At 31.1% G+C, this 11,028-nt stretch overlaps 1 long non-coding RNA gene and 3 other non-coding genes across 5 annotated transcripts; 3 read left to right on the top strand and 1 right to left on the bottom strand.

Moving 5' to 3' along the window:
• Nucleotides 1-2,144: 2,144 nt before the first annotated feature.
• LOC145118169 (small nucleolar RNA snoR64a) lies at nt 2,145-2,217 on the top strand. The gene has a single exon (XR_013713145.1). It is a non-coding gene; the product is annotated as a small nucleolar RNA snoR64a (small nucleolar RNA).
• Nucleotides 2,218-2,380: 163 nt separating this feature from the next.
• Nucleotides 2,381-2,474, top strand: LOC145118170 (small nucleolar RNA snoR20a). The gene has a single exon (XR_013713146.1). It is a non-coding gene; the product is annotated as a small nucleolar RNA snoR20a (small nucleolar RNA).
• A 63-nt stretch (nt 2,475-2,537) lies between these two features.
• On the top strand, nt 2,538-2,619 carry LOC145118153 (small nucleolar RNA R38). Its single transcript, XR_013713130.1, has one exon. It is a non-coding gene; the product is annotated as a small nucleolar RNA R38 (small nucleolar RNA).
• A 2,173-nt stretch (nt 2,620-4,792) lies between these two features.
• Nucleotides 4,793-7,190, bottom strand: LOC145113482 (uncharacterized). 2 transcript variants are annotated; one of them, XR_013710784.1, is made up of 4 exons: nt 6,880-7,190; nt 6,766-6,795; nt 6,545-6,632; nt 4,793-5,063 (listed from the first exon to the last, which is right to left on the bottom strand). It is a non-coding gene; the product is annotated as an uncharacterized LOC145113482 (long non-coding RNA). The 2 variants fall into 2 exon arrangements; XR_013710783.1 differs by having other exon boundaries at nt 6,766-7,187.
• Nucleotides 7,191-11,028: the final 3,838 nt, after the last annotated feature.

Below are 11,028 nucleotides of genomic sequence, written 5' to 3' on the forward strand. Positions count from 1 at the left end.
ACTTTGTGTATTACCTCCATGCATCGCTTATCTAGAATTGATGGAAAACCATTGGCAAAACAGGGGCTTCCGGGTATTTGGTTATTAATTGTTAAAACCAGCTTGGAGTTGGATGAATGAAGCATTTCCATAAACAACTTTTTTGAAATAAAACTTGGGGATGGAGATAAAACTCACACTTGGAAGGATGCATGGTTCAATAATGTGGTGCTCAAAGATGTTTTCCTAAAGTTGTATTTGATTGAGTCTCAAAAAAATTGCAAAAATATTGATAGAATTAACGCCTCCAACTCTACTGGAACTTGGTGCTGGAAAAGAGACCCACGAAATGGTGAGGAATTAAGGCAATTAACTGCACTAAATAGTTTGGTGGCTAATGTGCAACTTTCAGAAGTTTTTGACTCGTGGATGTGGAAGGCAGACAAAAACGATGATTTCGGTGTGAGATCGATTCGTGCCTTAATGGATAACATGATAACATGTGATGATCGATTGAGGTTTCATTGGATTTCATGGGTCCCCATCAAGGCTAATTGCTTCATGTGGCGCATGTTACTAAACAAAATTCCAGTTGCCATGAACCTCATTATGAGAGGGGTAAAATTGTCATCCTCAGCTAGAGATGGCAATGGGGAAAGGGAATGCAGGGGATCCTAATCCCCATCCCCATCCACAAATTCTCATTCCAACCCCCATCCATATCCCCCCATCGGGGAATATTAAAAGAGGAAAAGAAAAAAAAGTATAATTTCAACCAAGTAATTACAACCAAGTAATTACTAAATGAAAAAAAAATTTTATGCACGAGTTTAAGTTAGATAAAAGAAAAAAAAGTATAATTTCAACCAAGTAATTACTAATGAATTAAGCTACCTGGATCAAATTTTATGTATTGTAAATTTTTCTATAAGTATATATGTTTTGTATTATTTTTATATATTAATATATATCGTGGGTAGGTCCAAGGTCGGGGATTAGGGTTATCCCCATCCCATTTTTTTATTCGGGGATTCCCCATCCCCGCCCCCATCCTTGGTCAACTTGGGGATTCCTCAGTCAAAACGGATGCGTGTTTCGGGTTCCCTATCGGGTATGGGGCTTTTTGTCATCCATATCCTGTGCTCGTACTTTCTCTTCGAATACAAATGAAGACACATATCATATTTTTTTCAATTGCTTTTTCTCCCGAGAAGTCTGTAGATGGTTCTACAGTTGGTCGAGTTTTTTACCATCTCCACCCATGAATACGCCGGATATGTTATTGAATTTATCATGCAATGGGCTTAGCAAGAATCATAAAAAGATGAAACTGGGGTTGATATATTCTACCATCTGGATAATTTGGAAGACACAAGATGCCCTCATCTTCAAGAAGAAAAAATACTCTCCTATGAGGACGACGGATGAAATTCAACTTATATCCTTTAATTGGTTCAAGCATCGCGCCAATCTTAGCAGTCTCAATTGGAATGTATGGTATTGTTATTCCTCTTAATGCTTTCAATATTTGTATTAATATTTTGTAATTTGCTCTAACCTTGCTAGTTGCACTGCTTGTTATTTAACAATATCAGTCGTTTAAATAAAAAAACAACTGTAATTTCATTGTAATAGAAAAGAGAAAAAAAGATAAATAGAAAACAAAACCAAAACGGGGGTGGTGATTCTTATTTTTCTTTTTACCATAATTAAAAATCCCGCATATATTAATATTTAAAAATAAAATCTTTTGTATCGGAAACCTAACATATGTCATGACTGATACCAAATGGCCCAATGTTTGAATGGGCTTCGGTCAACTACCCATGATTACCTTCAATCTTGTCCGTTGGATCATATTCTCCACCCACATATTGTCAATACAAAAAAGGAGCATGAAACCCTTCGCGAACAAATCTCGCCCTATAAAACGACCACTCATCTCACTCACCATCACAACCTGTAAAACCCTAATCTATTAGCGCCGTCTTCACCTTCCTTAGTTCGATCAAGCCATTCTTTTAAGCCTTTTTGTTCTCCAACTTCCCCTTTCTTATTTATTCTCTACTTAAAAACTCTTATGTCCTTTTGATTTCTTTTGCTCTCTTTTATATTCTTCAGCTTTATTTTCAATGGGAATTCGAAGATACACGGGCCAAATGATGTGATTTTATCGAGTTGAATACCTGCATTCATGTGGGTATCTTGATTCTTACTCAGAATAGGAAGATCTGATGCCTTTTTCTTATAATTACCCATCATTTTTTAATTTATATATTTTACCCTTCCGATACTCTCAATTTTTTTCACGAATCTGTTTTTCTTTTTTTATTCCAAATTTCAGATATTGAGACAATTCTCAGACACATAGTCAAAATATATGTTTTTATTCAATTTGTTGGCCAGTGATGATAGTTTTTTATTAATGGTTGACCGAAATGCATGTTTTATACTTGCAAATTTGTTGAAAATCATGAACTAGGACGGTCTGAGGCTATTATGATTTATTTTTGAAAGTTGAGTTTTTGAATTTGATGATTTACTAGTTTTTCCATGTGGGATGTGCATGAAGATATCAAATTTTTACACAGTTATCCCTGTCTGATTAACCTTGATGTGTACATGTGATCTGACTCATACCCATATGTTAGCTTCTCTGATTATTTTATTAGTACCTTTGTAGTTCAGGATGCTATTACAAATGATACCTTGTTAATACTATACCAAAGGAGTATACATCGGATTTTTTGTTGATATTCTTTATCAAGAATTATATCCAAAGAATTCGGTGTATACCCTTTGGCATAATATTTGTTGGTATAAAAGTATACATATCCTTTGGATTGAAAGAAAGAAGAACAATAATGGCGTGCTAAATCTTATATATGGCGTGCTACAAATAATTTTGTGTATAATATCTAAATCTTATATATGGCGTGCTACAAATAATTTTGTGTATTTATTGCAGAACAGTTATGTTGATAGATTTTTTGATTCTTTGAAGTTTGAATCTTTTGTTTTTTTAGGAGTTGTAATAGATGTAAATGTTGTAATAATATAAAATTTCTTCAGTTATATTATAGTAATATTCTAATACTAGGAGTGATGTTTTAATGTCATAATATAAACTTTGTGAAACCTTAGTTGTCTTTTTATTATTGCTTGTGCACATTATGTTATCTTCCATCTTTTATTTAATAAATATGTATGTTCGATTTCGTACTTTTCCTATTGAATAGGAAATGATCGGATTGCGTAATTAAAATAGCTACACAAACTTTTTAAAAATCATTTTTCCTAATTTTATTTAAGTGTTTTTAAATTGCTCTCAAGTAAACATCGTCACATTCAAAATCATCACTATCCGAAACAGCAACCACCATCACCTCTCCTCCCCCAACTGGTATTTTTGTTCTTTTCTTGTTTACAGCCACTTTAAGACCCATCCAACCTTATTTTATAAATTTATTTTTTCTTGTTCTTCTCTTCTCACTATGATAACTTCGTCAGTAGCTCCAAGTAAAACCTAATGTTTTAATTTAAAAGCCGGTTTGAACATGCCGGTTGGACTGTGAAATGAGGAAGTGAGCGGTTCAATCGTCACCGGTTTTATGTCTATTTCTCAATAAAAATATTATGAAGTTTTTTGATGCATTTATATTCCGTCACCGGTTTTATGTCTATTTCTCAATAAAAATATTATGAAGTTTTTTGATGCATTTATATTCATCTAGGACTTTATTTGCTTTTTAATGTACATGAGTTGTTGTAAATTTATGGTTATGAGTTATTTTAATGTACTTAGAATGATCGACAACTTGTTTTCATATGTATTTTAATGTTTGAACATGTTGACATTATATTCTTGACTAGGTTTGAAACCCGTGGAAACGACGGTTGAAAAAGAAAAACATTATTGATAATTTCAAATTCATAGATTTGCAAAAAATTATTAATTTATAAAACTTTATTAAATTAATAAATATATATTTAGTTTAGACTTTTATGCTGGTCACTTGCACAAAAATATAAAAAACAAATCTAAACCATAAAGTTTTGACATTTTAGATCCACATGAATGCCAAAAAACACAAATCTAAACCGTAAAGTTTTGACATTTTAGATCCACATGAATGCCAAAAAAGATGAAGTCACGGAGGGTGAATCATGGATTAAACTTCTTCAATTCTCTTATTAAAGAATCTTTATATACATCGATAACGATTTCCATATTTATCTCTATACAATCTTTAAATAAGCATCACAGTTGTAGATTTATTGCGATTTAATTATTGATTCTATAGGAGACCAAAAATCAAAGATTCGATATTTTACCTATAACTTGATTAATCGGCTAAAAAATGGTTGCATAAACTGGTAACAAAGTGCAACAATTGTGAACTCTCCATACATGAATCTAGTTATAAGGATTTCTCACTTTTTTCCTAAACTTGAAAGTGTCATTAGTTTGGATTATCCTAAGTACAAAGTTCTTGACACCCAGACACTTGTAGGTGAAATTATTGTATAAGAACAGCGAACTTACACGATTCTAATGAAATCAAGAAAATTTGATAATCACCATATCTAACAACCATTTTTTCCTCCCCATATCTAACAACCATGTTTCCTTAAAAAGTGAAAAAATGTTGGATAAATAGAAAAGGAAGTAAAACATTGTTGCATAAATAAGCGTTTAACCGATGCCACATCATGATGTAGCTGATTTTTAGTTATAATTTTGGATATTTTGGTCCTAAGATAAAATGTGGTTGCAACATATTTCGTTTCAAGAACTTTTTTGTTGCATAAATTGGGGAAAAGGCTGAACCTTGTTGCACAAATGCAAATTTAACCCAAAACAATAATGGCAAAAAAAGAGTCCAATTTTATCTTAATACAAAATTCTGAAAAAGCTTATATGTCTAACGAACAGGATGAAATCAGCGATGGAAGCATGTTTTTACATACTTGCCAGCATCTATAAGAATGTTAGATATGCCAGAAGATCTAGGATAACGAATAAGGATGCTTGTATTGAGTCTCTTATTCTTATTTCCACGTACTACAGCTTTTGAGCAAACCTGAAAAATCCATTGAGAGAGAAAACATCATTAAAAAGGATACATATTTAAATAACAGGAAGCATGTATAGATCAAGCTTGTTATCAATAAAAACTTCCAACATTTAGTTGTTCCACTTGAATTGTGTCTTTGCTTGTCTCCATTTAATTTATCGCCACATTTGTTCAGGCCTAAAAATTCACTATCATAAAGACTAACATTCAAAATTAAAAATTGTATTACATTAATTTGACCTGCTGCTCGAGAGAATTTCTCAATGAATGATCACAAGATAAACTTATAGAAATTATCCTTTTAATGCAGAAATTATTGAAAAATTCATTTAAAAGTAGAAATTTACAAAAATTACCCTTTAAATGAGAAATAACATAAATAAACTTTCAAATGTAGAAATACCCAAAATAAACCTATAGATACATTAAATGAAAAAAATTAAACCTTAAATGCTGAATATTACAAAAAATATCTTTTTAATGCAGAAAATGATAGAAATTACCGATTAAAATGCAGAAAATTACAAAAAATCACCCTTTGAGTACATAAACTTACATAAATTACCCTTTTAATGGAGAACAATATAGAAAATTCTTTTAAATGTAAAAACTTACAAATATTACCCTTTAAATGCAAAATAACAGAAACAACCCTACATATGCAGAAAATGACAACAATAACCCTTTAAATGCAGAAAATGATTGCCTTCGTTATTGACAATCCACGATTTTAACCATAACATGTTTTTGAGCTCTTACAAATTGTAGTCAAAGAAAAACAACATTGAAATCTTTAAAATCATTAAATTAATTATATATTAAAAAACATTGTAATACACGGATTGACAATCTTAAAAAATGACTGGTATGTTGTTAATTAGTTGTAGCATAATCAAGAACTCCTGCAAATATGGGACAACTCAACCTATAACGATGTATATAGAACAAAATGAAAGATAGAATCACTCCGGCAGGACATCCAGGATAATTAAATTCATTTGATACTAATCTCTCCAGTCCTTCGATGATGAAACTATAATATCTTTTAAAATTAAATTCTTTAAGATTACAAAAGTCGAGACCACATAACCCTTTATCAACCCACCTGCAACAAATGCTTTAAAGAAGGAGTAGAATGCACCAACAAAAAAAAACAAATTTATTTTGCTACAAATCTGAAGCTACAAATGAATTGGCAAAAAGAGGTCGACAAATTCATACCTCATAATGGCAGATGGTCTGTGTTTATGTTCAATGGTAAAGGGAGCAGGAAAATTGAGATTAAAATAAAGATGATTTGGAGTGAAATAGTAGACTTTTCCCATTTTGCTCCAGGTCCACCATTAATTAATTACAGTTTCAATAACTATAGGGTGTATAAAAACCTATCAATATTGTTTTTTCTTCATATTCTTTGAAAGCTCTATTAACCAAAACAGACAAAAATGGAATCCAACAAATCAAAAGTAATTACATAACATACATACCAGACAGATGCGTAATGCTTGAACTTGGGGTTTTGGTACTCACTGCACACCAAGCAATTGGGTGTATAGGTTCTTTCTCCATTTCTATCTGCAAAAATGGAATCCAACAAATCAAAAGTAAAAAAATCGAGTATAAGGAAGAGATTTAATCAATATGTATCTAAATGGATGAAATAAGAAGTTGATTGAGTCAACTTTTGTGTAATCGGATGAAAAAATACCTGCTTATGTACATCCTGAAGTTCTCCGATCTGAAATAGCTCCATCCCTTAATCTTATATTACAATTTAATCTAAAACAAAAGAAACAGAAAAATCAAAAGCGGGTAAATTCACCTCAATCACGAATATGCTTGAAACCTATTTTGTCTTATGTGTGTCTGTATCTGTGAGAGCTCCGACCTTCACACAACCTCCGATCGATTTAACTTATTTTCAGTGGATCCATCTAATTTGGGGATGATTTTGTTTTAGAACCCTAATTTCCTCAAAAATCGTTGATTTGGAATTGCTTGCGAGATTTGGGGGTTTCAAATTTGAATTAGTATTTGGTTTCCAAAATCAAGAAGGCAAAATTAAAGGAAACAATGAGTAATTTGTGGAATAAATTGATGAGTATTGAATAATCAGGTTTCTCGTACAGAGTTGATATGGGCAATATCGGAAATTCAGTCAGATGATAGAGAGCGGGAAAAATCAATTGGGGGGCGCTAAGAGAATGCCACGTGGCATAAATATATTTATTTATTAGATTAGGGGATTTGTGTATATAGGTATGTGTACGAAAATACGAAAAAAAATGAAAATTATAGAAATCGGTTTACTGAGCGGTCGAACCGATTAAACCGGTTGAACCGGAAACCAGTCATCATTCCGTTTGAACTAAAAAACCGGTTTTTAAAACATTGATAAAAGCACCCCTTAATGTTGAGTGTTTTTTTATATAAGGAGCAAACATGAAAATCTTTTATTAAATAATCTTCATAATATCATGACATGCATCTAGGTTCTGAAAGAGTAGAAAGTGAATAAAATGAAAAATTAACCTAAGTTTTTAGTGTACAACAATAATGTGTCGAAAGAGGAGAAAGTGAATAAAATGAAAAATTAACCTAAGTTTTTAGTGTACAACAATAATGTGTCTGATGGAAACCTTCTCCTTTGATTCTAACTAGGTGGGGACCCCCGTGTTGCGGGGGTCGGATGCGATAATTTTTTCCATTGTTTGTTCTTTGTAAATGTCATTTGATGAACTATTTGTTTATAGTTTGAGTATTGTTATGGAGCAAGTCAATTTAAAAAACATACACTGTCCCATTTTATTGTTATGGGTCCTTTTAAAGTTGTATCTTTATATAAGTTTATAAGAATCATTTTCCCAAATGCATACCGCTGTAGTTCCAGTTTTCACATTTGCAGCTTTCCAGGCAACAGCTACCCTGAAAAAAAAAAGTATTTTCATAAACTCAATTTCCCAAATGCATGATCTATTAATGTTCATTCATTTTATTACCAATCTATATATTAAAGTATTAAACATAGTAAAAGGAACATAAAAATTAACAAAAGTTACCTGGTGATACTACAAATCAACGAAAAATGGCGGTGACAAATTCACCTAAAAAAGCATCATTCTTGACATGTACATTCATTTAGGTATTCCAGCGAACAGCTGCTGTGCAACAATAAAAAATAAAAACAAAATTAGAAAATGTAATCTTAGACAACAAAAAAACAAACATAGCACACGTCCGGTATAGAAGTTACCTTAAAGAATGGTGAAGTTGTGAAATCCGAGATTAAATCCGACGGCTGGTGTATCCATGGTTCTTCTTTCCTAAATGAGAATGCACTTGGGGCATTTCACTCGTAAAAATGAAAAAAAAATACATATAAATTGAAAGTATGTTGCCATTTGGGTCATTTTACTCGTAAAAATGGAAAATGCACCTAATAGCAATGTAGTTTGGTTTTTGAAAAAAAAAGTAAAAGAAATTACAAAAAAAAAATGTGTAAATTCAAAGCTCGTTGCTATTTATTGCATTTAGCACCTAAAGATGGAAAAACAAAAAATGACTATGTACTTTGTTTTTTGGTAAAGGAATAAAAACAAAATGCAAAGTATATCGCTATTTACTCAATTTACTACTTAAATATATTCAACATCAATCCGAGTTCAAAACCGTTGAAGTCAAACCCAAATATAAATTAAGATCGTTACACATTCCAAGGTCATTAAAGTCAAACAATACAAAAAAAATATTCACAATATTAGCTTAAACTGAAGTACGCAATATTTCTAGAAGTAATTACAAAAATTAAAAAATTAAAAACTATAACAAAATGCTAACCTTTATGATCCCAAATAATTTTACTATTGTTTTTTTTCTAGTTTTGATTACCTCAAGTAGAAAACTCTAGGTAACAAAAGTAAAAAAAAAAAGAAACTATAAGGGTCAAACCTGTAATTAAGTCATTTTAAGAGAATTAAATAAAAGGTATATACAATAACCTCAAATCGAGACAAATAATCACACCTTTCTAACAGAGGACTTCATGCATATATCCCAAACGAAAAGATGTACTTTAAGCAAAGTTCTCCACTTTCTTCTACAACCAAAGTGTGGTATATGTAATCTTCATAAAAAACAACATCAATTATTGGATAACCAATTAAATGCAGGAAATCAAAATTAATATTTAACATGGTTGAATTTTCAAAATACAACACCTTAATTTGAAAATAATAATAATGATAGAAGTACAATACTTTACACTTTATTAGAATGAAATGAAAGTAGGATGCTATTACACAAATGAATGAAAGTGTGTTGCTATTTTGTTTGATTTAGCCCAAAAAATATTGAAGAATAAATTTGTAAAAAGTTAGGACACAATGAGACTTTACTTCTTTGCATTTTAAAAAAAGAATCACCAGTATATAGTTTTAACAGATTGAAGTAAAAAAGAAAATCAATTACCTGTACCAGTCGACACTTCTCCACTTGCATAGTCACGAAATCTTGCACTTATGTACCTGCATACCAAACCTGGGCCCCACAGGCCTAAACCTTTGCATCAAACATTCCACACATCAAACATATTCAATTCTATATAATATTATAATTCAATGTCCCTATAACAATTAATAAGTAATTTAAGATTATAATCACTATATCACCCGAGAACTTTCATTGGAGGAAAATTGGATTCCCATAAGTGTTTCATAACAGCTCCTTTCCATGTTGCACTGAATTTTGTAAGGCATTCAGATTTATGGTAAACTTCTGAGGTAAATCCAGCAGGTCCCACCAAAACCAGATGTTGTACATGCTTAGGATGCTTCATTTTGGTAAATATGTGAAATCATTAGATTAATGTAATTTAGATTTGAGACATGAAAGTTGTTTCTTCAATTGATCATAATCAAAATTTACCATCAATAAATAGAAAAGAAGAGTTCTAATATTGTTGTACAGAGTTTGCCCTTTTCACTATTATTTGTTTCTATCGTGTGGGCAGAATTGCACTTAATTCCTGCGATTACAGATTATGATGTTATTAGATATATTGATAAACAAATATAGATAAACCGGTTTTAGATCGTTTTTTGAAAAAAATTTATATACTATCACCATGCCAACATTTTCACTATGTTTAAATAGTTGTTTGAAATTTTTTTAAAATAATGCAGTCTATGATATGGTGATACAAAATGGAGTGTACCTCTACGGGGCTACTTCCTTCATCAAGTTGAATTGCTTCAATCTGAGAAAACAAAGCCCTGAGTACTTCTGTCTTCATATTTTCTCATGAAAACATAATTTTTTTCAAGAAAAAGGAAGTATTTTATCGAAACAGGGTTCACATACCAAACATTTTCCACTGAATAAAGAAGTGTTTCCATTTGTATTCAGACATCAAGTGAAAGTGGTCCCACTGTGAAAAAAATTAAAAATCCAATCAATAGCCAACACTATATAAAGAAAGTAATAAGATTTAACATAAATGATGGCATTGGTACATACCTCTGCCCCAACAGGGAAATTATGTCTCCATAAGTTCTCGTACAATAACATTAAAATAAACAGAAGATAAAATTATAAATGATGGCATTGATCCGTCTATCAACCATACAATACCTTTTAAAAAAACATAGGTAAAAATAAACCGATTACATGGTTACACAATCATGGATGGACCATTAATCTATTTTAGCAGATTATTCTACAGACAGTAGCATATTGGTAGACGAAAAGATATAACTATCTACAAAGTATTCCAATCTGTATGAATTGAACATTGGGTTATGTACTTTTGAGAAAAAAGCCCATGTTATATGAATTTTTAATATTTATATTTAAAAATTTAAACAAAAAATATAAATACTGATTAAATGCCTCTAGCAGCAAGTTTGCGTGTCTCCTTGATATCAAATTTAAAACGATCCTACCAAGACATGTACAAATTAGCTGCATACCAACA

This window comes from Lactuca virosa, chromosome 5 (genome assembly GCF_052849685.1).
Source record: "Lactuca virosa cultivar CGN04683 chromosome 5, Lactuca_virosa_CGN04683_v6, whole genome shotgun sequence".
In the NCBI taxonomy this organism is placed as follows: Eukaryota; Viridiplantae; Streptophyta; class Magnoliopsida; order Asterales; family Asteraceae; genus Lactuca; species Lactuca virosa.